This window comes from Erithacus rubecula, assembly GCF_903797595.1.
Source record: "Erithacus rubecula genome assembly, chromosome: 25".
NCBI lineage: Eukaryota > Metazoa > Chordata > Aves > Passeriformes > Muscicapidae > Erithacus > Erithacus rubecula.
In genome coordinates, this window is record NC_136677.1 from 424,349 (window position 1) to 451,532 (window position 27,184).

A 27,184-nucleotide genomic window follows, 5' to 3' on the forward strand; every position below is an offset into this window, starting at 1 on the left:
AAGGAGGAATCAGAGTGAGCTGGGCTGCTGCTGGCCAAGGCTCAGGGGGGTTTGGACACGGGTGTGGTGTTGGTGTGGGAGCTCCACAGCACCAACACAGCCCCACTCACCCTGATAAACAGTTCTGGAAAGAGGAGACTCCAAAGGAAAAAAAAACAACTTTTACCTCCAGGTCTGCATCTCACAGTCCCTGAGCACATGGTAAATTGTGCTGGGGGAAGCGTTTCCATCCAGCTGCTGCACTGACAGGCGCAGGAGGGCTGGAGAGGCGTTGGGTGGAGCTCCGTGTGTTTACCACTATTTATCCTTTCTATTTGCCTGATGCTGAAAGGCTCTGGGTGCTGAACAGCCCTTGTGCAAGGGGGAGTGCACACATGAGAAAGCAGATTTCTCCCAATAACATAAAAGTGAAAAAACCCCAGAGATTACAGATACATTATCGCTGGGCGGGGGCTCACCCTAAACAGTTATTTATAACTATACAGTGATTTAATTCCTAAATGATGGACTGACAAATTGCACGGCCCAGTTTCTATTCTGGAGCCACCCCCTGCTCGCTGAAGCTCATTTTTCGGGGGAGGTTTTGGAGGAAAATGAGCTCTTCCCCCTCAGATCTCCCCGGGGAGCGCGCACACGATGCAATCGCTCGCTCGCAGCATCCCCGACACAGAAACACAAACAGCGACATTTCCCAGTATCAAACGGGGAGCGGAGGGGAGCTGCTAAGATCAAGCTCTGCTCTGATCTAACTTGCATCTTGCCAGTTTAAAATCTTAATTGAAATGCTACTTGAAAGCCTCCTGAGCGCAAGGAGGGAAGATAAACCCAGGCAGTCGGCCCGAATGCCAAAGCACAGAGAAGGAAAACCAAAGTGCTGTTTTTTTCTGAAAATATCATTTTGGACTGGCAGAGGTGTGACATGTTCCTCCTCCAGAGAGGGTTGGGAGGGAGAGGAAAATCAACTTCCACTGTCAGTGTAAGCAGCAAGAGCCAGCTGGGCAGCAGCGCCTCGTTTGCCTCCTGCATCCCTCGGAAGTTTGGGAAGAGGGAGGGGAGTAGAGAAGGCAGCAGACCACGAGGTTTGGGCAAAGCTGGGCCTGAAGGTCCCTCTCTGCCCACACCAACCCCGGGAGCCTGCTGTCCAGCCAGGCAGCTCTTCCACCTGGGAGAGAGTGGGGAGAAGCCCCAAACCGGCCAGAAACCCACAAATTGTAAATGACACTTTGCAACATCTGTTGCTTGGGACTGTTTGTTTTAGTATTTCTGCTTTATACATTGGAACACTGATTTTCTGTTGTCTGGAGCTGCAGCACTGCCTTGAAAAGGAGCTGTTGTTCAGCAGCAGTAGTGGAACAAGCGTGGCCGGAGCACTGCTCGCGCTGACCATGGCAAGGACCACTCCACTGCCTTTTCAGCAGTTGGGTTATTTTGGGCACTGCAGACAAACCGTTTGTTCACTTGGGAATAACCGAGCTTAAAAACAAACGAGGTGTTAAAAGCAGGGAGCTCAGAGCTGCGCTTTCATCTGCAGGCGGCGGCTGTGACGGGGCTCTGCTCTCAGGGGGATCATAATTGCGGTTTTGGCTTTGAGCAGTCCGGTGGGCTGGATCTCCACAGCTCCGTGTCCCCTCCCCGCCTCCTCGCCTTCCGGCTTCAAAGCCGGAGGGAAGGAGCCTCAACAGCGTCACTGATTGATCAAAACCGGCCCTGAACACCTGCCCGGCCATGGAACCAGAGAGGAGCTTCTCATTATCGGCAGAGGAGAGCCGCACCTCGGCTGGGCTCAGCGCCGCTCCATCCCGCACAGGATACCCCGGCGACATTCCAGCGACATTCCGGCCATATTCCAGCGATATTCCAGCAGTATTCCAGTGATATTCCGGCAATATCCCGGTGATATCCCATGGCGATATCCCAGCGATATCCCAGTGGTGATATCCCAGCGGTATTCCAGCGATATTCCAGCGACACCTGGTGATATTCTGGTGACGATATCCCAGCAATATCCCAGCGACATCCCAGTGATATCGTGGCGATATTCCGGCGATATCCCAGCGATATCCCAGTGATATTCTGGCGATATTCCAGGGATATCCCGGTGATATCCCGGTGATATCCCAGCTGCTGAGGAGCCGCGCACTGCCCCGTGCGGGCAGAGCACCTTGCTCCGGGCACCGGCATTTAGAAGAAAATGGTTTTCTTTCATCTGTCCAAGTAAATCTCTTTCAAGCACTTGTGAGTCTGATTGCTGCCAATTTCCTCTGCTGAATGCAGCCGTTCGGAGGGAAGGCATTAGGACTAAGAGATACTCATAACATTTCAAATGAAGCAGTTTTTTTTCCTTTCCCCCCCCCCCCATCCCACCTCGGGCTGTGTCTCTTTCAGTGTTTGGGTATTCATTCTTTGAGAACAAGAGACATTTCTCTGCTTGAGCTCTCTGCTATGCAGTGCCTGCCCAGACACGAACGAAAGCCCTTCTGCTTGGAGGGATGAGTCCCCTTTGCAGCTGGGTGCCACATAAACAAGTATATAAGTATATAAATATATAAATATATAAATATATAAATATAATTGTAGGGTGGTTTGGATAAGACAGATCCTAAAGCTCATCTCATTCCACCCCCTGCCATGGTCAGGGACACCTTCCAGTATTCCAGGTTGCTCCAAACCCCATCCAGCCTGGCCTTGGACACTGCCAGGACAGGGCAGCCAGAGTGCTCTGGGCAGTCACCTGGTGCCCATGCTTTGGGATGAACCCAGGACATGGAGGTTTCTGGGCTGTGCACACCACCAGCTCCTGTCCAGCCTCTCATCCAGCAGCTCACCCAAGTTTTTCCTGGCAGGACTGCTCTCCATCCCTTCATTCCTGGGCTGCATGGATACCCCGGTGCAGCATCAGCCTCGTTAAACCTCATGAGCTCCCCTTGGGCCACTGCTTGGCTCCAGACTGTAGTTTATATCTGTAATATATATATTGAGAGCGAGAGCACAGGACCTGGAGCATCTCCCAGTGGTGCTGTGAGAGCTGCAGCCGCTCGGGGTGTGTACCAGCGCCAGGCTACAACCATTTTCCACTCATCATTCTGTGCCTGAATATTGCCACACATATGTTATGAAAAATTACCCGCTGCTCAGAGAGCTCCGAGATACAATAAGATTCACATCAACATTAATGAACCCCTGTCTCTCTTGCGAGGGAAAGCTAATGTAATAACAGCGTTATATTCGGCAAACAAATGCTTGAGACAATTTTTTTTAAGCGCCAGACAGTAAACAGGACTGAAAATATCCCCATGAATTACAAGAGTCTAAAATCCTCTACTGAGAAATTAATTTAATAGCAGTAAATACTAGAACAATTTCCCCCATGTGAAAAGCCACCGCCACATTCAGTTAAAAAGCTTCATTTAAACAGCACGTGGGCACCCACGAGGGCAGGGAAACGTATTTCATCACCTAATGGTCCTTTGGAAAAGGCTTTGACCCTCCTGCGCTGGCACTTGGTGATGGATGTGCCTTCCCCCGTGAAAAGATCAGGGAAAGGAAAAGGGAGAACAAGCTGGGGACACTCAGAAGGAGAAAAAGAAACAAACAACCTAACGATTCAGGAACAAACTCAGGTTCGGGGAAATACTTAAAATAACCAAAACCCAGACATTCCCAGGCAGCCCCCACGTTCATCTGCTGCAGAGGAAAGGGAAGGTGGCAGCGGGGTTGGCAATTCCCGCTGATTTCTGTGCCAGACTCCGTCCCCGAGCAGCAGCTGCCCTGTGAGCGCTGCAGGACGGGCTCCGGGAGCAAACGGGCTCTGCAAAGGGTCCTGAGAGCCAGAGTCGCCTTCTCCCCATCTGTTCAGCTGCTATTCCGGGCAAAATTAATAGGTCCGAGGATAGATCCGATCATAATGACAATCTGGTCTGCGCAGCAGGAGATTTTATAAAGGAGCCGAACTGCGGCTCATTGGAAACACTTAAAGTAATTAGTTACAGGGCTGGTCGCTTTCTTTCCTTTTAATAGTAATAATGGTTATTAATGTTTACAAATTACAGCGCCCTGCTGCAAATGAAAGAATGGCTGGAGCGGTTGCCCAGGGAAAGCGGGTGCTCTGAAATTCAGCCTGTGGCTCCCCTGGAGACAGATTCTCCCTCCCCCAGCCCACGGTGCCACCGGATTCGGGCTCCCTCTGCCATGGCCAAGCACTCACAGACACGAGCTGGTCCCAAGCCCAAGCAGGGCTCATGGTGTGGCACCTCTTGCCAGCAGGCACGGTGCTCTCACGTGCCAGGCACCAGGAAAGGCACGGAGAGAACCGCTCTGGTGATAAATATGTAGGAGAAGCACAAATCAACCTGAACTTTAGGAAAGAAGAAAGATAATTAAAATATAAATAGACATGTTTGTTTCAAAGATTGATGGCAAGCACTCGATTCAGCCTGAAGATTAATCAGGGAAGTGTAATTATGCCTTTGCACAAAAAACTCTGTTGAGTCCCCTCCCTGGCCCAAACAGCAGAGAAGGAGGAGGCTGATGCTGCCAAACTGCACACGAGGCTGGAGCTTGAAGGACAGTGCCCCAGCCAGGAGCACTGACATGCAGGGGCTGACACCTTCCCTCTACTCCATGGGTTTGACAGCAGCTTCCCTCATTTCCCCAGAAACGCCTCATTTCCACACTGTGAAACTCTAATGTGGGATTTCCTTCTACCCCCTCACCCCACCAAAGCCATTTGTGGGCATGCAAGGTGTTACCCCAACAAGAAGACATTTTCTGTGCTCTTCTCCTTTCCTTCAGCCCCTGCAGATTCTCCAAGGACGTTTCAAGCTGTAATTACGATGCGAAATGTGATTGCCCAGGCTCGTAGGACCGGCTCCTCAGGCGGGGGTGCTGCTCACTGAAGCTTCTCTAACCCCATTACACCCTGGGGCTCTGGGGACAGAGGTGGGAGGTGGATGCAGCCCCAGCAGCCTCTCCCTCCTCCCCAGCCAGGGCTCACAGGGCCAGGCCACGGCCAGAGATTGATTTGTGGGGAGCTGTGCTCGCGTGTCTCAAGCCATGTGTGACGAGCACAAAGATTTGTTTGACATCTCCTCCACACAAGGTCAAGCTGTTCTCTGCTGTGCTGACTCAGGCATCACAGGGGATGCTGTGGAGCTCCAGGAGGGTGGGATGCTGTCTCAGCATGCCAAAGACACCACGTTTCCCTCTGTGCCACTTCCAGCTGTGCAACATCAGCCCAGCTGTGTACCTGCTTCCACCAGCACCTCTCCTCCAGACCAGGCTTCCCCTGGTACTCAGTCAGAACTGGGGCAGTTTTCCATCCAGAGTCCTTTGGAACAAGCCACCAGAGCGCTGTGTGCCAAATGGAAACACAAGAAGAGGAAATTCTGTGCGAGAGGCAAATGTCTTAGCAGCCTTCAAGTCATTGTCTGTGAGAGGCTCTGGCTCTGAGGCTGTTCTGCTGCCCCAGGCTCTGCACCAGACATTGGCCCCACGGGTCTCTCATTTGCTGGCAGGTCCAAGGTCCCAAGGGAGCTCCCCATCACAAGGCAAAGCACGTTCTCAGCTCCTTGCATGTGCCAGCTGGGAGATGGGTCTCTGCTCTTCACATTATTTACTTTTTATAGACAAAGCTGTGACCCTGGGCTCCCTTTTAAAGCTTATCTATCATGTACTTCTCTCCCTCTCAGCCTCGTGCTGAGAGGAGGATGGTGTGTGTGGAGGGATGCAGGATTATCCTGCAGCATCAGGCTGAGGATGGAGCTGGATCTCCCCTGCCCTTCCCAGTGCAGTGGGACCAAGGTCCCCACGCTCCTCTCTACAGAATGCAGGAGATGAGCAAACAGAAAGCAAGGAAAAGTGGGAATTTTTGCATGGGAATCAAAAAGAACAAGCTGTCATTGACTACTGAGTGAAGTCAGGGTGCCTTGAGTGCAGCACATGGAGTGCTTTATTTAGAGTATCTGGAGAGAGAACAGGTAAAATAACTGAGTTCAAGGATGAGGCCACGATTCCCCTGGCTTCGGAGAGCTGAGACTCTCCATATGAGAGGTCAGAGTGATTTTCATGAATCAGACTAGTGCTGACAGATGCTCTCCTCTCAGCTGGAAAAAGAGGACTGAAAAAGCTCCATCCCCCCTTTTCAAATGGCTCTCCATCCCCAGGAGAGCCCACGTCATTCCTGGGCCTTCAGCACCCACACCACACCCTGATGGGAGCCCGTGGTCCTCAGAGGGGTCAGGATGTGATGGGGCACATTTATTGACACACACACATATATAGAATATAAATACAGACATATATATATATATATAATATAAACACACACACACTGGCAAGGTGACAGCTCCTGCACCAAACAGGGGAGGCAGCTCCCCCTCCACCCACACTGAGACACCAGCTCACTGCTCATCTGTCATTGTCTTCTCTTCTTTCATCTCTGACCAACCCTCAGAGCCACTCTGTCTCTGCAAGGAACGGGATGGAAATGCTGCAGCGTCCTGAGGCAGATACTGTGTTTGGTTTCTTCTTCTCCACGCACAAGGATGTTGGAAAACAAAGTTAGACATAAAATCCCCTAAATTATTTGATGAAGAAAAAGCCTGAGTGTGTGCCAGGCAGCTTTTAGGGGAGAGGGGAGAGAGGCAGCCCAAAAGCTACTGCTGAGCATATTAAAGAATGGCATTATCAAGTGGAACAGACAAGACATGTATATAATGCATAAGTAGTGTTTGCTGCTTCTCCAAACAACTCATAGATCACCAGGACACCAGCTCCTAGGAAGAGCAGAAAGGGAAAGAGAGGAATGCACGACAGCATCAGAAGAGACCTGGCTGCTCCTGAGGAATGGAGAAAGCCCCAGCCAAAGCCTGGGGTCTGGGCTGGGACTGGCACTGGGAAACCCTTGAGCCCCAGGCCCCCCTGAGCTGTGCCTGCCTGCAGGGTGTCCCCAGTGCCACCTGCAGTGCCACTCTGGGTGACAAACGGGCCCTGGCAGGGCAGCAGCAATCTGCAGAGCAGTGACCTTCAGCCACGCAGGGATGTTTTCAACAGCTCATAACCATGAGGAAGGTTCATCTGTGTCCTCATCTAGCACATTAAAGGGGCATTATTGCTACAAACCAGAAACCCAAATGAGCCCCTGGTTGCAGCTTTGGATGAGGCTTTGGACTAAAGGTGCAGGGCAGCGATTACAGTGGCACAAAACATTTATGCTTCACAAACAAGGCCAGACAGGCTGTCCCTCATGATAAGCCACAGAAGGGCTGCAGTGAATCTGCAGAGCAGGGGCAGAAGGAATCTGGGAGCACATGGCTGTGGTGGCTCTGCACTGGGCCCCCCATTTCCATCATCCAGCTGTTTGGACAAGCTGCTGATTACAAATGCAATGGCTCAGTGCATGCCCCAGGTCCTGAAGGGCCATCCTGCTGCTTCTGCCTCTACCAGGGCATCCTTACTCCTGGCAGATTTGTAAAACCCCCTTTGCCAATGGAGGAGTTGTGAATTTCATCTCTTGCCTCCTGCTCTGAGCTGTGAGCCTTTCCCTGGTGCTGCTTCCATGACAGGGAAGGGGAGACAGGAGACAGGAACAGGAGACAGCAGAGGTCCTGCTGCTGCAGGCTAGCAGGGAAATGAGATTGTGATTATCTGTGGGCTGAGATGCTGCTGGCAGACAGGAGGTGGCCGGGGGTGGCTGTCCCCAGCTGGTGCCACCTCAGAACGTGCTGGCACCTCTGGCTCCCCTCCTGCTCCAACACAAGGGCACAGCAGCAGTGAGCCTTGGGAAGCTCCTGCCACGGAGAAATCAGTCACTTTAATTACCCCTTGCACTGCATTTATCTCCATGAAAGGTCCCTGGCTCCTTCAGTGCTGACTGGCAGGGGGAGCAGGAAGGAGCAGCAATGATCTATATGTTTGTTTATTTATTTCAGTGGCACCAGCACAGAACAGGGGCCCCCTGCACCCCAGAGCTTTTCCCTTGGCTCATGAGCTTCCAGACCTTGCTGGGACAGGGGAGGATGCTCCAGGAGCCCAGCCAGGAGGTGGGGTGGGGAAAGCAGACCTGGCACAGGGCAAGCACTGCCCTGCTTTGAGGGGAGAGAGCAGAGAGGAGCTACGTGCCCAGAAAGCAGGTGAGGAGAGGCAGGGAGAGGGCAGGGAGGGCAGCGTGGCTGTGTCCTGTCCCTGTGCACCACTGTCTGTGTCAGCCCCAGCAGCTGGGAAGCACTTTGTGCTGTGACAGGGTTTTCTCTGTCATTGACCCCAATTACAGGAGGCAGCCCATGGACACGTCTCTGCTGTCAGCCCAGCAGCTGCTCGGTGCCTGGAAATGTGGCTGCCCAAATCTGAGCAAAGGGAAGGGCAGGAGCTGGGGTTAAGGGCAGCTGGTGTGGTGCTGGGTGCTGGCAGGGGTGCTGCAGCCCTGGCAGAGCCTGGCACACACACACAGGTCTGTGTGCACCCCCTTCACCTGCTGGGGACCCCGGGCACTGCCAGCACTGCCCTGGCCACTCACTCACCTGCTGTGGGGCTGCCTACAGTCTGTTTGCAGCTTTCCCACCCTTTCCATGCCATTTCACTACTTGCACAGCAATGACACGAAAGCAGAAATCCAGCACATGGTCGGATCCTAAAATGCCCACCTGCTGTGCCCTGGGCATGGTGAGGGGTGCTGGCAATAGCCACGGCACTGGGGGCAAACCTGGCCCATGGCTGGGGTGCCACAGCACCCAGGGCAGGCTGGGCTGGGATGGGCTGGGCTGGGCTGGGATGGGCTGAGCTGGGCTGGGCTGGGCTGGGCTGGGCTGGGCTGGGCTGAGCTGGGCTGGGCTGAGCTGGGCTGGGCTGGGCTGGGCTGGGCTGGGCTGGGCTGGGCTGGGCTGGGCTGGGCTGGGCTGGGCTGGGCTGGGCTGGGCTGGGCTCAGCTGGGCTGGGCTGGGCTGGGCTGGGCTGAGCTGGGCTGGGCTGGGATGGGCTGGGCTGGGCTGGGCTGGGCTGAGCTGGGCTGGGCTGAGCTGGGCTAGGCTGGGCTGGGCTGGGGCAGGAGATGCTGCCATGGGCTCCAGCCCCAGCCCAAAGCACAGCTGCCTGCTCCCCACTCAGTGTGAGGAGCACCAGGAGGAAGGGCTGTTTTATTCAGGTTTTCTCTGGAGCATTTGGGGGCAGTAGATCAGCCAGCTGCTCCCTGGGCAGGGGCTCACACACAGGTGTTTGTGTTCAGACTTGCTGTTCATGTACAGGAGGTTTCAAGCCCCCCAGCCACCATCTCCTGCCTGGGCAGGGACTGTGAGGAGCAGGAACCAGCTGCTCTGACTCAAAACCTCTCACTGTGGAGCAGCACAGCCAGAGCCTTTGTCTGTTTTCCCAACAGCAAAGGACAACAACAAAGGGGTTTACAAGTGTTGGAGTGTAAATACACTTCCCCTGCTTGTGTTTCATGTCAACGACCTTGCAGAGAGGCAAAGAATCTGTTATGGAGCACAGAGACACAAAACCTGGAATCACACCCATGCAACCCACTGTCACAAATCCAGAGCACCTACCCCAGGTCTGTCTGGAGCAAGAGCTCCCTGGTATGGGCACAGCCCCCTCAGTGTGCAGCTGACACATCCCTGCCTTGCTTTTGTACACCATGTGTGCTCAGGGACTGAAGTCCTGCACCAGACAACTGAACCACTGACCAAACAACCAAACCAGGCCATTTCTGCTGCATTAGCAGAGAAATAAACACCCAGAGACTCACCCAGGGTCCCAGCTGAAGGCTTTGGTGGAGCATGGCATGCAGAGTCTCTCCAGGGCATGAAGAGGCTCCCCTTGCCCAGGGAGGAAGGCAGACTCATCCTCAGCTCCTTACCCTGGCCCCTGCTGTGCCTCCTGGCTGGGAGTGCCCACACAGCTCCACCTGTTCTCTGCAGCACAGGCATTGTGTCCTGCTCAAAGACCCACTTTTGTTATTATTTTTTCCACTGTTATTAATACCCAATTTGATTCCATTTGTTCCATTTTACAGCTTGTCTCCTGCAATTGCCTGGCTTTAGAAACAGTTTTATCTGAGCAGGTGAGGCAGATTATAAATAAATGTTGTACCACACTTTGTATTTTAAGCAAATTTGAGACTTTCCTGATTAGGTGCTTTCACTGGAGAACCTCGTTCTGTTGGATAATTGCAACCTCGGTGCTTTATCCTCTCCTTTTGTTCTCTTTCCCCCTTGGCAAAGCTGCAATCTTGCACGAGAACATCAGCAGACAAAACCCTTGAAAATAACTCTCCAGAAGAAATCTCATTTACTTTTTAATCTGGTTCGGAAATTTGCCAGCAAAATTTTCCCCGACAAGCAGAGGCATTTATTCCTAGTTATCACACTGGGCAGATCCTCACTCCCAGCCCAGGAAATGCAGGGGGACAGCCAGAGAACCTTCTGATGTGTTATTTATTTGATATAATCTTCCTCCCAGTAAGATCAGCAAGCAAAGGACAGAGTGAAGACCTTATCCATTCCAGCTGCCAGTGCTGAAAGGCCACATGGATACAGAGTCTCATTCCTACACTTTGGTAGGTTCTCCTTTATTTATTTATCTATAGGCACACTGGGCAGTGTATAGGGCAGTGTATAGGGCAGCTGCTCCCTGCAGCACCGTGGTTTTGTTTGATGTCTGTCAGAAGGGCTGTGAATTTGTTCTGTGTGGCATCTTCAGGGCCACAGCAGAGGGAAGGACCACATGTTCCAGCTTAGGGAATGCCCTGGTTCCCAGTGAAATCATCAGACTGAAGCTGAGGTCTGGAGTGATGTGGGCTCTGCTGCACCCCAAAATAATCCTTGTTCCCCCCCTTTCCCTTACAGGCTGGTGTAATCTCAGTGCAGGGCTCAGGGGGTCCTGCCTGGTGTGTGTCCTGTCCTCCACTGCTCTGTGCCCTGCCAGCACTGCCCCTCCAGCCTGCATCCCCCAGCCTGGGCATCCCCCAGCCTGCATCCCCCAGCCTGCAGCTCCCAGTCTGCAGCTCCCAGCCTGGCATCCTCCAGCCTGGGCATCCCCCAGCCTGCATCCCCCAGCCTGGCATCCCCCAGCCTGCAGCCCCCAGCCTGCATTCCCCAGCCTGCATCCCCCATCCTGCATTCCCCATCCTGCAGCTCTCCCAGCCCGGCGCACGCGCTGGAGCTGCTGCATGAAAGTTTCTGTCTCTCACTTTTCCTTCTTGGAACGATGCCTCCTGTGGGAAGTGTAAATACAGAAAGATGACAACGTGTGCATTAGCGCTCGTTAGAATGTCATCATTATATCCTGCAAAGTGTCTGCTGAAGGGATCCCTGAAGGACACTTAGAGATGGAGCAGCTGCTCCGGATTTGTTCCAGCTCACATCTCAGAGAAAATGACATTGAGATGGATACGGCAGCACCATTGCTCCGGAGCAGAGAGGGGAGAGGGGAGCCCAGCCTGGACTCAGCAGTTCCACTGCCCTCTGCCTTTCTGCCTCATGCTGAGGGTCCCCACCATGAATCACCTTCCAGGGATTCACCACAGCAGGGGAGGTTTAGGATCGTTGGGGGGAAAGCCCAGAACATCATCCAGATGTCTAGAAGATAACACACACCTGACCAAACCCTCAAGTGTGTTTTAAGCTGAATTGTCATGTGCTGGAATCAAAACAACCTCACTTATCCCTTCAGTGAAGTGGGGAGGTTTGTACAACAAAAGCTTCCCTGGCACCCGAGCCAGGATGGCTGCAGGCTGCCTTTGATGGTGCCAGGGCCCAGGGGACACGGGCTGTGTGACAGCCTCCCCCCAGCACCCTGCAGAGAGGCAGTTCTGACCCAAAATCCAAACAGTCCCGAGGGAACTCGATGCAGGAATGAGAAAGGTTAAGAGCTGTGACTGACCATGAGAATATCCAGACTCCTACACTGCTGGGAGCCCTCTCCCTGCATGTCTGCCCAGAAAATAAAGAAAAAATCATTGTCTTCAATTCCCCTGTCTCCTGGGAGCTCCCATCACATCAAGTTACAAAGGCACAGGCAGAATTTCTTCACTTGACAGCAGCAGGCAGCTCCTTCCCTGGAGCAGCATTAGGGTTGGGGGGACCCTTCCTGTGCAGGGGGCTCAGAGGCCTCTCCACACCAGACACCACTCAGGGAGCTGCAAGGACCTGTTTGCATTTGGCTGTGTAGGTCCCAGCCCAATAATACTTTTAAATCTCATCTAACAAAAAATCAGCCTGTCTTGAACGTGTCCTTCTGCTCAGGAGCTGCCCAGCAGCAAGCTGGGTGTGCTCTGGGACAGAGGAACATCCCTGAGACATGTCCCTGTGCCTGGCTGGGCTGGTGGGGGCTCCTTTGTCCCTGCCTGGGGTCTGCAGTGACAGGGCACAGTGGGGCTGGGACAGTAAAACACCAGGGAACAGGGTGTGGAAGGGCTTGTTTCACCTTCTGCTGGAAGAGAGTCTCCCTGAAATGGAAAGGAATGGGCTGAGAGGGGAGTTCCAGTGCCACAGGTCACATTTGCAGGGGCAGAGTGAGGGACAAGGGCAGCCAGGAGCTGGAACAGAGATGGTGCCCAGCAGCTGCTGCAGTGATGAATTTACTGTGAAATTGTGTCACTCTGGGAGGAGGAAATTAGCCAGAGGCAGCTGAAAATTTTTTGGAAAACCAGAAAATTTCTATTTTATCAGTTCAGAACCTTTTCAGGAGTGAAGGAGTGTGGAGTGACTCACGTGAGTGCTGGCACAGCTGCTCCAGGGCTGTGTCCTGGGCCAGGACCCTCAGGTGCCACATGCCTGTGACAGCTGCAGGTGAGCTGCTCTGCATGTGGCACACCAGAGCTTTGCTGGCTCTGTGGGGAGGAGGGTTCAGCGTTTCCCCCCTCCCTGGGACCTGCTGGCAGCTCTGCAGAGCTCCATTTCTCTGGGTGACAGAGTGCTCCCTTCCAACCCGGGCTGTGGCAACCCTTTTCATTGCTAAATCACCCATGTTTGTGGAGAAAATGCTTCACACATACAGAAGCAGATGTACTGTATATTACACGTGGTATTATATATCATGGAATGCATATTTGTGTGCTCTGAGCTGGGAGTCAGGTGCTCCACAGTCCCTGTGAAAGAAGTTCCCCTTCCAACAGGTGCTTCCAGCCATCCAAACATTGAGTTTTCCAGCTGACATCCACCATTTAACAAATCCCAAGTGAAAAATCTATTTCAGAATGAAATATTGCCACTCTGCAGCCCAGCAGGGCTGAAACATTTCAATCCTGCTGCTGCACCTCTCCCTGCTCTCCTGTTTTCTGCTGAAGGTGAGATGAGCGAGGTGATGGAGGGATGCAGGTGGTGCCAGCCTAGCTCTGACCAGACCCTGCTGAAGCCACCAAGCTGTCCCCAAGGCTGGGGTGTCCCCAGGGCTGCAGAGAGGGATGGAGACTGTGAGAGGAACTGCTGGGGCAGGGGAGAGTGCCAGGGCAATGCAGCTCCCAGCACAACACAGTGAAGACACAAGAAAAGTGCCCAGATGGCTGTTTTGTGTGCAACAAGCCTCGTTTGGGTTTTTTGTAGTGATTAGGAACTAGTTTAAGCTAAAAGAACTGGGCTAAGAGCAGATGAAAGGCACAATCTGCCGAGGTTGAAGGCATCCCCGAGCTGGGCGCCGAGCACGCCCACGGTGACTTACAGCACAGCTGACAAACAGCAACTTGTTAAGCTGCGGTGCCTGCATGAGACATCTGAGACTTAAAAGCACAAACAGAGACCCATCCCAGCCTGCCTGAGCCCAGCACAGCTCCCCACGCAGCCAAGGCCTCCTCCTCCAGCCCCCCTGCCTCCACATGGTGCTGACAGAGCCTCCCCACCAAAAACCTCTCCCGCCTCAAACCCAGAGATTTTTATCCTGATTCTTTAAACATATGCCTGACTCGGCACCTGCAGCCTCCTCTCTATGCTGCAGAGTCGCCACCTCCCCAAATAGCTGTAATTTCTTTTTAGTGCAATTATTTCTGCCCTGTATTGTTTGCAGCAGCTGAAGCCAATGGTGCTGCTCACATAGGATGAATTCTGTCTCTGCTCCATGAAATACCAACACTACAATGGGCTGAAGTCACAGAACCACAACACATGAATAGCTTTCCTCATTTTGGCTGTGGAACATGGCAGAATAATTATTTTTTAAAACAGATGTGTGGATTCTGATGAAGCTGGGGCTCTGGCAACTTTTGCATTAAATCTGCATTTACCTGTGCCAATATACTTTGGCAATAAAGCTCTGTTTTGGGTTTATTTGCAGAAAAATATTTTCTTCTGCATTTTCCCAAAGCATTGCAATGGCCAGGTTGAGACTAAGAACAATGAGCCACATTTCTAACTCCAGGTCTAACTTGCCCTTCCCATAGTGTTTGAGAAGAGCTAGAATGGGGTGAGTTGTCCTCCCCACATCCCCATTACACCATTTTTGGAACATCTATTCTGAGGCTCAGTAGATTCACGCTTGCACCTTCTTTTCTTAGTAAAGGGACCTTTTTTTAATGCTTTCTGGCAAATTTGCATATTCCTCCTCCTCTCCTTCCATGCTTAAGCTCCTGAAATACAATAAATATTTCACTTTCAAATCTAGATTCATTAAAGGATGCCCAGGAGGGAGAAATAATAAGATATCACTTTACAGCCCAAATAAAGCACAGAAAGACACAGCCTATAATGTATATTTCAGGCTTTAGGTTAACTCCGACATCGCTCCTGGTTAAGAAACACGATGGTGCTGTGTCAGCACCTTGGCTGGAAAAGCTTTTTCTTGTAGTATTTTCTGCCTTCGGGGAGCGTCTCCCCACGCTCCTCTGCTGCTGCCAGCGGGAAATGAGGCAGCCAGAGCAGCAGCCCCTCTGCTGGGGAGGGCTGGGGTGTTCCCATCTCATCCCCCCATCCTGCACCATGCCAAGGAAACCAGAGCTTTGAGTCTGACCCTCTGGGGTTTGGCTGCAGGCAGCAGAGACCCTGCATTTCCCACGACTTTCCCTGAACACCGGCACTGCTCAGCTGCAGGCACCGAGCTCTTGGGGTGGGACACGCTGCAGGGACCGGGGGAACCCTCGGCACGGCCAGGCTCTGTCCTGGCACGGCCAGGCTCTGTCCTGGCACGGCCAGGGTCTCCTCCGGGCACAGGAGCTGGGCTCACCCCGCTGTCCCCACTCCCCCACCCTCCCAGCGCCCCCGCAGGAGCCGGGCTGGGAAGGACGGGGCAGATCCAGGGGAACGCCGGAGCGGGGATTTCTCGCTGTGATTGTCACTCTCCCACGCACGCTGCTGGCTAATCCAGTAATCTCTTATTTATGCGCAGCCTAATTAAGGCTGTGAGCAGCTTGATCTTTGTTTACCGAAGTGCAGGGCAGAAGATCGGCGGTCGGAAAAGCAGCGAGCTCCGGGCAGGGCTGCGCTCGGGATGCCCGGAGCGGCTGCGCCTCTCGCCTGCGCTCAGCGGCTGCTGCAGCTGCCCTGCTGCTAATTCACGCTTATCTAACCAAGATTCAGATAAACCGGACCAGGCCGGGCCCAGCCACGGCTGACAGCAGCTAATGGGATGTGATTAGTGCTTGTCAGCCGCTGGGAGATCGCATCCCCTGCTCGGGAGCGGGAACACCTGCACAGGTGAGGCTGAGGGACTCCAACGTGGTTTAAATCCCACCCCTATAAAATAAAGCCATAACTGGGCCGATGCCCTGCTGGAATCGCGACACAGACAGCCAGGCTCTGCTGTTTGAGGTCAGCTCTGCTCTCCTCCACCGCTCCCCATCCCTCTGGTCCCCGGAGCTGCGCTGCGGCTCCAGGAGCTGCTCCGGCTGCTCCTCCCTCGCCCCGAGCGCCTGATCCTGCACGAATTCCATCAATTACTGCGGGGGACTGGCGGGACTATCCCTGTGAGCAGCTGGGCACCATCAGGAGTCAGGGGGTTGCAGGTTGCCTCTCCAGATTCGCACCCACACCAGGGAAATCAATGAAATATCCACTTGTGTCCTTCCCACTTACCCTGCCTGAAAGGGGAGTGTGGATAATGTCGCCTCTTTGGAGCATCACAGATGAAATACGCTCCCAGCATTGCATACATTATGATTTTTACACTTACCACAGTGGGAGCTGCTTCTCCCATCAGCTCCCGGAGCAGATCCCACAAGCTGAGCCAGCTAACGAGACTATTACACTCGCAATGTGCACTGCCACCCTACATCTTCCAAACGCTCTCCAAATGGATCTGTTTGGACCCATTTTAAATATAAATATTGCTGGGTTCTGTGCTAAATGTGTACGCAATGCGTTTTATGAAACCTTTAACAAATTCTGTGCAGAAGAATATGTTTTCCCATATGGGCTGCTTAAAGAAAGGCAGATGTGAGGCAATCCAAATCCCTCATATGCTTCTCCTCCTTCTCCCTTTCCTTTTGGCAAACTAAGTCAGGCAAAGACAAATATTGTATCAAAGAGTTATGGAAATAAACATGAATGTAGCTCAAGGGCACAAGTAAGTTTCTGGAATATTTTCTCTGTGCAATTAATAGGTAACATTGCGGGGGGAGCAGGAGTACCCAAAATATGCCCGAGGAAGCCAATTTTATTGAGCAGACGGTGCTCTGGGATCCAGAGCGAGCGCGTTCAGCAACATTAGTTCAGGATACTCGGAATAGGCTGCAGAGAAAGGAGAGGAAATGTCACAATCTGGGGAGAGCAGGTGACACCGAGCTGCAGGGGATGGCTGGGACGGGGGGACAGGGCTGCTGCACACTCAGGTGTGAGAGGCTGCTCAGCCTCTGGGGCGGCTTCAGGAGCATCTGCAGGTGGCACTGCCTGTCCTGGAGCCCACTCCGGGGAGGGATGCTCTGGGACAGCTGCCAGCCTTGCCAGGAATTCTGCAGACGAGGGAACTCTGTGGCCAGTGAAGTGTGTGCTGTGCTGGAACTGCTTATCCTGTGCCCAGGGCCGTGCAGAAACAGATGGCAGGGAATGCACCCCAGATAAATCAGGGGTGTTCTGCACTCTGTTCCCGTGGCGTGGGCACACGGAGTCCTGCAGCTGAACCCACAAAAAACAGAGGCCAAACATCAAGCTCCATCAGATACAGAGTCAAGCTGTATCTCACTGCAAACCCCACTTCTTACAAGAAGAAAAAGAAATAAATATCTAGTTCTTCTGCCAGGTTCCTCAGTTCATTAAATAACCTGCAAACATTAAACCAGATGTTGTGTTTTATCGCTTGACTCAGATCATTATGACTTTATTTCTGACGGGCCTGGAATAAATGAAATGCAGTTATAAAGGTTATTTAACTATTAAAACAACTATTAATTAAAGTTTGCCAAGTCCTGGGGGCCCCGAGGACAAGAGGCAGCTAGGTAAATGTCAGTTATTATTTAATAAGTCCTTGTTGTTGAAATACGTGGCACGTGAGCTGCATTCCCAGCAGGAGCTGGGAGCTTGCAGATCCCTGCTCTAAATATTTTGCCCGGTGTTTGCAAGGCAGAGGAAAGGTGGGAGGTGATTTAGTGCCAGGGTCGACACTGCCAGTGCCCGGGGCTCAGTGAGCACAGGAACAGGAGCTGCAGGGTGGGCACCCAGCAGAGCTCAGCCCCCCGAGGGGCTCCGGTGAGTGGGGGACACCCAGGGGCTCGCAGGAGCTGCTCAGTGTCCTGGGGTGACACGGGTGGCACAGATGACTTGTACCAGTGGTGACACGGTGGCACAGATAATTTGCATTAATGGTGACACGGTGGCACAGATAACTTGCACTAATGCTGGCACAATGGCACAGATCCTTTGCTCCAGTGGTGACACGGTGACACAGATGACTTGCACTAATGGTGACACAGATGTTTGCACCAGGGGTGTGTGTGCTTTGGGCTGCCTGCCCCTCCAGCCTGGCAATGCTGTAGGATTGGGGCTCTCTCATGTTTTCTGCCTGCAGAGTCCTGGCCCTGGGCTGGAGCCCTGGGAGGAAGAAAGGTGGCAATAAATTGTACAAGAGCAACAGCTCTGAGCTCATCCAGGATTTCCTGAAACTGCTCTAATGCCACTAATTAGCAGAAATAATGCTGAATAAGCTTCCAACGCATCAGAGCTCGAGGGGTAAAGGACTCCACTGAGCTGGAACCTAGGGGAGAGAAATATGGAGCTGGTTTTGCACGTGATGCTGTAATTAGGGCTGGTGCAGCTTTGTCCCCGCTGCCTCCGTGACGAAGCACGCTCGGTGTCCCACGGGTGACATGTGCCCAGAGGAACAGCCACCTCACAGCCCCCTTTGTACGGGCAGCAAAAATAAAACAATCATCCCATTCTTTTAAGCGTGAGGGAGGGGAAGAAGGGAGAGAGAAATGAATATGGAACAGAGAGCTTGAGCATTAAATCGGGATGAAATGCTGCCAATGTTCTTTTAAAGACAAACCAAGAAAATGAAGGGGGCTACACTCAGCTGCCACTGCGACAACGAGCGCTCATCAAGCCAAAGTTTCACTCTAATCACTTCAGTTGTTAAGGGGAAAAAAGTAGAGCAGTGCTGGGCTGGGAGAATTGCCACTCCTTGCCACCCTCTGCCCCAGGATGCTCAGCAGGGCTGAGCCCTTGGCTTGAGAGGAGCCTGCTTGGGGACCAGACCACCCCAGATGTCTTGTGTCAGCTCTGCTAATAATTTGGAATCCCCAATAACTCACTGCAGGGAGTTTCATCTTACTCAGGAAAGCACTGCTATGATTTTTATTTCTCCTATATCTTCTCTGTCTCAGAACTAACCAGTGATGCTCAGGTGACATTAAAAGCTCCTGTTTCTAGGGCTGGATTTTCCCTGCTGTACTCTTCTGAGGGAACTGTATTTCTGGGCTTTTGGGGTGTGGGTTCAGGGTTTCCTCTGTGTATCAGCTTTCTGAGATGACAGGGCTAATCAGGGTACAGACATTCTTGCCAACACCTCAGGTAATTGCAGTCTCAGTTCATCATTTTGTGTTGGGCAGAGCAAACACCATCTCCAAGCCAGGCACTCATTTACCAGCTACTGGTAGATGTCCTTAAAATTTCTCCAGCTTCTTTAAACTTGCCTGCTTGACACAGCTGTGTGTCATTGCAAATTCTGTTCCTTCACAGCTTATTGCTTCTCTAGATCATTAATGACTGCATGGCACAGTCCTGGAGCAGAGCAAATCCCAGGGGCTCACTCCCCTTCGTCGTCTCCAGCCACAATTTATCTGCTATTCTCTTTGATGCCATGGCCAGAGAAGCAGTGATGAGAGCTGGGTCCCCACAGAGCCCTTCCTCCAGAAACACTGTCAAGAGCCATGGTCCCACACAGCCCTGCAGGGAGCAGGGTGAGCAGCAGCTCTTGGAGAGCTTGGCAGAGGGGCAAGGTTTGGAACAAGAAATGACATGAGCTGGAGCCCTGCTTGCCAGGGCAGCAGGAGCAGGACTCCCTGAAACCACAGGCTGGTGGGAAGGAGCCCTCTTGTCCCTTCAGCACAGGGACTTTCAAGGTTTTCCTCATAAATCCTTTATTAGACATTCCCTATAGATGCAACTTTGTCAATTTAGTCTTTATCCCAAGGCAGAATCATTTTGGTGAAAGCAGAATTGGCAGGTGGGGAGGAAAAGGAAATGAAAGTCCTTTAACACCTCTGGTTTTGTCTTTGGCCAAAACAGCAGCCAGCAACATGGCACAGTGATTTATTTTATTTAAGCCTCACTTTCTGTGGGGGCAGCCTGCTGAGAGCCTTGCTGTGGTTCAGACTGCTGACCTGCATGAGCCTGGTGGTGTGGCAGTGCTGGAGGATTTGCTGCCTGGCTCTGGAGCTCTGGGTGTCCCTCTGTGTGCCCTGTGCTGCTGTGACAGGTGACACGGGCTCTGTGTCAGCTCTGTGTGTGCTGCAGGTGCCTTTGCCAGGGATTCAGTCCGGAGCTGAAAGTCACCGAAGGAAAAAGTAATTAATGCAAATCCCCAGGGCTGGATCAATGCAGATATGGAGGCTTTATCGTCTCCCTGGAAGCTAAGAGCTCTTACTGGTTGCTTGTTTGAAGAGTTCATGGCACACAGAGGAGCTGGAAGTGCTATAAATACCTGCCCAGGTGCTGTAGAGACGCGTGGGGCCATCAGCACCACGGGGACCATCCAGCAGCAGTGGGACCCTGTGGCTCTGGGACAGGGCTCACTGCCTTCAGGTTGGTCTAGATAAACAACAACAACTGTGTTTGCTCGGGGCTCCTGCTCTGTCACTGCCTGTCAGAGCTGGCTGTAGGCACTGGCAGCCAGGAGCACTCAGGTGGTTGGGCTAAAGGAAAGCTTTAAGTACGAGATGCTTTTTGTTTCCCAAGGGTCTATCTGCTTTTTCCCATCGTTTCATCCACTGGACAATTTTAGCTTTTCCTACATGTTCCTAAACTTGCCCATACTTCTTCCCAAGCCCATAACAGTTACAGCAACACAGCTGCTGCTGCCCCAGGAGGAATGTGGGCAGTGTGGGCTCGGCCATCCTGTGGGTCAGGGTCCCTCCTTGCAGCCCAGCTTCTTCTGCAGGGATGCAAGAGGAGATGAGCCAGGAGCTGGGATGTGCATGACAGCTGCTGGGCACTGGGGCAGCTCCCCTGCTCCCCCACGGATCCCCTGTGGGATGGGGTGGGAGGCTGTGCTGCTCTCTGTGGGATCCCCATCTGCTCCAGAGCAGGCTGTGCACCCTGGACCCGCCAGTGCCCGCTCTGCCAGAGCCAAGTGCAGTTCATGGAGGCAATCCAATCCAGCTGGGGCTGGTCAAGCTCTCCCCTGAGGTGCACAACGGTGTTAGCAATGTTTTCACAGGATTTAAACTCCACTACAATAGCCAGAAACAAAGCCAGCTCAGTACGCGCGTTACCGCTGCCTCTTTTGCATACAATTGAATAAATTACCCTTTGTTATGAAACATTAATCCTCTTTGCTAAATGGAATAATTCCCACCTCGGATGCAATGGAAGGTTGGAGTGCCCTCAGAGCAGACCTGGGGGCATCCTCTCGAGCAGAGTAATGACAGATGGGGCAGGGGAGCTCCTGCACCCTGTGGGGAGAGCCAGGACCTCCCTGCAGGAGAGAAGCTCCCTGGGGTGTCCTCAGCTAGGGCAGCCTGCATCTATTTTATCTATATCTATATCAATATCTATATCTATATCTATATCTATATCTATATCTATATCTATATCTATATCTATATCTATCTAATCTATATCTACATCTATGTCTAATCTAATCCATATCTATATCTATATCTATATCTATATCTATATCTATATCTATATCTATATCTATATCTATATCTATATCTATATCTATATCTATCTAATCTATATCTACATCTATGTCTAATCTAATCCATATCTATATCTATATCTATATCTATATCTATATCTATATCTATATCTAATCTATCTATCTATATCTATATCTACATCTACATCTACATCTACATCTACATCTACATCTATATCTATATCTAATCTATATCTATATCATCGATATCTATATCTATATCTATATCTATATCTATATCTATATCTATATCTATATCTATATCTATATCTATATCTATATCTATACATATGTATATAAAATGAATGTATATTCCAGCCAAGAGGGAAGGTTGCCCACGCCTCCCTTTCTGTGGCACTGGCAGGTTCCTGTGCCCTCACACACACACAAACACCAGGCTCTGATGCTGGCACCGGGAGGGATCCATTAGGAGGACACTCCTCAAATCTCAGTGTGATGCTACAGCTCCTGACAAAATGAAGGCAAGTATCTGGTTCAGATCTGCACTTAAAACAATCCAGAGGCCATTAGTATTCATCCCGTGTGATCCAGATGGAGTAATAGCAGCTGTATGAATAAAATTAAAATTGGAAAGCTGAGGCTGCCTCATGCTTAGGAAGGGGCTGAAGATTAGAGCTGGCACTGCAAGGCTTCAGCAGAGTTGTTCCCTCTGTCCAGCTGTGTGCCCAGCCCCTCCCTGGGGCAGTGTCCCTGTGCTCAGCACTGCAGGGTGGGCAGTGCTCTGAGCTGTGCCACAGATGGCACGGGACAAGGGCATGGGAGCAGGGCATGGGACAGGGCATGGGAGCAGGATATGGGAGCAGGGCATGGGACAGGGCATGGGAGCAGGGCATGGGACAAGGAGCACCTTCAGGGGAAGACACCTTCCTTGGCCTGCAGCCCTTGGCAAAGCTGGGGAACACTGCTGAGCCTCCCCTGAGAGCAGCAGCACTGGGGAGCCTGGCTGTGCTGGGCAGAGGGGAGCAGGAACCCGGGGGAGCACACAGGGGCACAGGAATCCTCCCTGAGCAGCAGGGGGGTGCAATCCATCCTGCTGTTAACCTGGCTGCGAGTTTCAGACTGTAATTCATTAATTCAAGGAGACAGAATTGATGTCCTCCCCTTCCCATCGATGTAGTCCCAGGGTCTCTCCAATCTCCCAGTGCCACCATTGTATTCCAATAGCCCTGAGTGCCCCTGCAGAGCTGGATCATTGCTGCCTCCAGAGCCCCGCAGAGGTGCTGTAACAAACCCACCCAAACCCCCTGGCCCCAGGGAGGAAACTTCTGTGTGAGGAGTTCAAAGAGATGCTGGCTGTCTGAGTCAAAACACCGATTTTTGCCAAGAGTCCCTAAGCACTATTATTCATGGTTGCTTATGAAACCCCTCATTAGCTGAAAAAGCTAATTGTTGTTGTTGAAAAAACGAGCAGTGAATCTCCAGGTCTGGCATTCTGCCACCCCAGGAACCTGGGCTTGTTTACAGTGAGGCTCAGCATCCTTTGCAGTTGCAGTCAGGAAAACATCCCCCATCAAACCCCACCTTTCCCCCATATACTGACTGCCCTTGCCTTCTCCCTGCCCAGAATCTATGCACAGAAACACTCAGGGGCACTAGGGGATGCCAACCAGTACTTTGTGACTGATTTCAGACAGATCCTGGGCAGCAGCAAAGTGACCTCTAAAGAGCCCATAGATGGGAAAACATCCTGCATGGGAGAATGTGTGCAGGAGCCCGGGGTGCAGCTGCCCCAGCTGCCTGTGCCCAGCCCGGGGTCAGGAGCAGCCCCAGGGTGACCCCAGCTCACAAACCACCCCTCCCACCCAGCTGCTGGAGCAGCGAGGCTTCACTCGGGAGGAAATTGTTTTGCAGGTATTGTTTTGCTAACAATAGCTGTTTCTGCTCCTGAGAATGCTGTTTTGCTTAATACCTGCTTTCTGCAGAGTGGCAACGTGATGGAGTAATAGCCCTGGCACAGCTATGAGGGGTCTGGCTGGTGACAAGAGAACAGACAGCTGTATCCATCAGGAAAGAAAGAAAACAAGTGTAAAGGAAATAAGTGCTCCACGTAGGAATCCCCTGACAACATAAGGTTTTAATCTTCAGGATTAAATGGTGTTTTGATCCCTTACTGCACAATAAATGTATTTGCAGGGGGAAATGTGCCAATTTTCTTCTCTGCAAAGAGAAAAGAGAGCTGGACCTGAGCAGTGCTCTGCTTACAGGAAATGAAATGCAGGTTTGTTTTGAAAAGTTACCTGATAGAGGTGACATGAGACCCAAATCCTGTGTGTGGCACAGAGCACAGCTGGTTGGAGGGCCTGTCCCAGTTACCTGTCCTGCACCTGCTTTCTGGGGACACTGGAGATCACTCAGTGGCTGCACAACCACCAGAAAATGAACTGCTGATAAAGTGGGAAACTGAGTCCCAGATGACAGAGGGAGGGCAGAGCCAGCACTGCAGCCCCAGCCACTGCTGGCAGCCCTGCCTTGCCAGCAGCTCTCACCCTCTGAGCTGAGCCCTAAAACACCCAGTGACCAGGCTCTGTGAGCATCCCCTCGTGCTCCCTGGGATTGTTTCCATGGCACGCTGGGCACCAGTGTTTGTGCCAATGAATTATTCAGGTTGTGTGGAGCCAGGCATCATTATCCCCATGGGAGATAAAGGAACATCTACATGGATGCAGATACAACACGGGCTTTAAAAAGAATTACAATTCTTGGTATTCTCCTCCCAAACAAACCCCCAAGATGCAATGCTCTGTCTTTTCCTCCTTTGAAAGAAAAGCAGCGAGCGCCAAGTGCTGCCAAGCTCTAATGAGAGGCTGCAGTGCCTCAGACCCCTGCCCAGCAGCCACTGAGCCCTGCCCCACCCTGCTGCAGCCCTGGTGTCAGCAGTGCACACAGGGCAGAAATGCTGCAGGAGCTGCCGAGCTTCCCCAGCTGCTCCCGGCTCTGTTCTGAGCTCTGCATTGCTGTGTCACCTCTGCCCGTGCTCAGGAGCAGCCCAGCCATGAGTGGGGGCACCGGAGCAGCCCCAGGGCTGACAGAGCTCAGAGCATCCCTGCAGCCCTCTGCCACCCTGCAGAGACCAGCCAGAACACCTGATGTGCCACTGGCAACGTGGGTCCAGCAGAGCACAGTGCCCCTGCTGCCCAGAGCCCCCCAGAGCCCCCCAGAGCAGGGAGACCCCCCTCCCCATGATCTCCGTGAGCCAGGCTGTGTGTCAGGGGAGTAAATCTCTGCAAAAGGAAAAAACCCACCAAAACCCGCTGTGAAGGGTGTGATAAACATGAGTGTAAGAGAAAGCAGTTGTTTTAAAAAGGGGTAAGAAATCCTTCAGTGCTGTCCCTCTCTGCTCTGCAGCGGTGATGGAGGGGCCAGGCTGCTGATGTGAGCTTGGCACCCCGAGCCAGCTCGTTACCCAAACACAAACAGGGCTGTGCTCAGCAGCACAGCATCCTCTTCACTGGGGAGCTGGGGAGCCCTCCTGCTCCCAGCAGGGCTGCCTGAGCAGCACGGCTCCTAATGGGGTGATTAATAACTGCCACGGCCCACGGGGGGAATAATGTGCTGCTTCCATCCTTAGATTAGACTAAACCCCTGGGGGCCTGCCCCGCTCTGTGCCCCCAGGCTGGCACAGCAGCAGCTCTGCTCACCCTGGCCCAGGGCAGCTCCCAGCACCACACCCTGGGCAAAAACATCCCCATTTCTGCTCCAAAGCAAAGGCACTCGCTGCTTGCTTGTAGCTACACTTCCAGACCTAAATATAACTAAAAGACAGAGAGAGGAGAGTGTGTTAAGAGACTGCAAGAAAAATCCCAGTCCCCACGTATTAATTTAAAGTTTGAGGTTTTTATGGGGATGCTGCTGAGACAGACACAGCTATGAGTAAATATGTCAAAATAATCTATCAAGTGGAAAGCTGGTCCCTGAGCTGTTCAATGCAAGAGGTAAATTACACAAAGATTATCACTAGATTTCCAAAATGCCTTCCAAAAAAAGAGAAAGGAAGCAAAAGGACAAAATTTGGGTGTCTTTCCTAAGGCTTAGACTGTTCCCAGCCCTTTCTTGCTTTCAGAGACAGTTATTAAAGTTTGAGGTTCCCAAGCACAGGGGATCCCTGCTGTGCTGGAGCTCCTGACCAGAGCAGGGGCTGCTCCCCTTCCCCTCCCTCAATACCCCCAGCCCCTCAGCTGGGCCAGCCCTGCCCTGCCAAGCCCCAGAGCTGGAAAGAATGAATAAAATGTGCCCACCCTGCCAAAGGACTCCGAGTGGCTTGCTGGTAGAAGGGCTAAATTAATCCATTTAATAAAGAAAAACCCTGCCTTCAGAATAAAACAAGATCCAAGATCTCTCTGAGCAGTGTTTCCCTCGAGGGTTACCAGCGCTGTGTTTTCCATCACAAAAATAATGTCCTGTAAAAGACTGATTAGTCAGCTGATAATTGAGTTCTTAAATGTCAAAAACAATATGGTATGAATATTCAACAGATCATGCCATGAAACTTACCTGTTCCATCAACAATGACTAACAGGTTCTATCCCCATTGTTCTTTTCCAGATATTATGTTAATTTGACTTTTCTGAGGTGATGAACAAGGCTCCCGTAAAACACAGTTTTGCAGGTTAATGTGTAATGGGCTGCCTAAAAGAAAAACAGTTTGGGAATCGTGCCTGATTTATAACTCGATTGGTCACTTTTCAATTCACCTCAACCCTATAAAACCCCTTTGATATTCTATGTATTTGGATTTTGCTGTCAGACCCCTTCACAGAAATAAAGTTGCCCGTGGAATCTCTGTGCAGCATTCCCAGATCTCTTGCTGGCTGAGAGAGTGCTGCAAGCAGAATGAAATCACAAAAGAGCTGATGGCCTAAGCTAGGCCTAGGCTGCATTGAAGCACTCTGGAGCTGATTTCTGCCTTGAAGCAGCCAGGAGTTCTGTTCTATTCAGAACGTTATTGCTGTGGCAGCCTGGGGTGGGATCCCAGCCCTGGTGCCACAGGGGGCAGGGGTCTGGAGCCCTGGCTGCATCCCAGGGCCAGCCCTGGGTACCAGCCACACCCTGGGGATGCTGAGCATCCCTGCCCTGGCCTTCACTGCCCGCTCCTCTGCCTGGCTGTAAGAGTTGGGCTGAAGTTTCTCTGATCTGCCTCAGGACCATCATGACAGACTGAGACCCTGGACCCCACCGCTTGCTCTGGACCTGAGTTCTGGCCTGGCCCAGGTGGATGCTTGCCCAGGACTGTCTGTAGCTGTGCCTGGTGCTGCCATGGCTGCTCGAGCAGGGTACTGCTCATAGCTCCCTGTTCCAGCTCCTGTTCCTTGGAGCAATGATCTCCACACACAATAGTGTGTAAATCTCCCCACCTTTTGACCAGAGGCCACTCACTTTGGAAAAGGACTATAAAAAGTGACTTTCCTAAGGAGACTCTGAGATCTCTTTCTCCTGAATGGATTGAAGCCGTGTCTATCGTCGGACAACCACGAGGATGCTATATCCCATCCTTTCTCTCTCTCTCTCCCTCTCTCCCCCCTTTTACTTTGTTCCCTTTACCTCTTTTTTTCTCTCTCTTCTATCGCAAAACTAAATTGTTCACAAGCAATAAACTGCATTGCTGCTTTCTGCTGAATAAAACCCGAGTCTCTTGCTTTTCTCTTTTGCACCCTGGGGTCGAATGAACCATCACAACTCCAGCTAGGGTTGAGAGGATGGTGACACATTCCTGCTGCTGCCCCTGCCCCATCCCCTTCCCCAGGCACCAGCTGCGGGTCGGGAGCCTGGCTTTGCCTCCCCTGGGTCTGCAGGCTGCCCTGCTCCTACCACAGGAAGCAGAAAACTAGTTTAACATCTCATTTATTTCATAGAGGAGAAAGTAATTCCCTGCTGAATGATTGTCCTGAACCAACAA

At 52.1% G+C, this 27,184-nt stretch overlaps 1 pseudogene across 1 annotated transcript in view; it reads left to right on the forward strand.

Moving 5' to 3' along the window:
* The window catches only part of LOC306812285 (putative claudin-24 pseudogene), a 153,226-nt pseudogene extending 128,019 nt beyond the window's left edge, over positions 1-25,207 (forward strand). Inside the window, exon 2 of the transcript XR_013777853.1 lies at positions 25,196-25,207. The product of XR_013777853.1 is annotated as a putative claudin-24 pseudogene (transcript). The remainder of the gene's footprint in view (positions 1-25,195) is intronic.
* Positions 25,208-27,184: the final 1,977 nt, after the last annotated feature.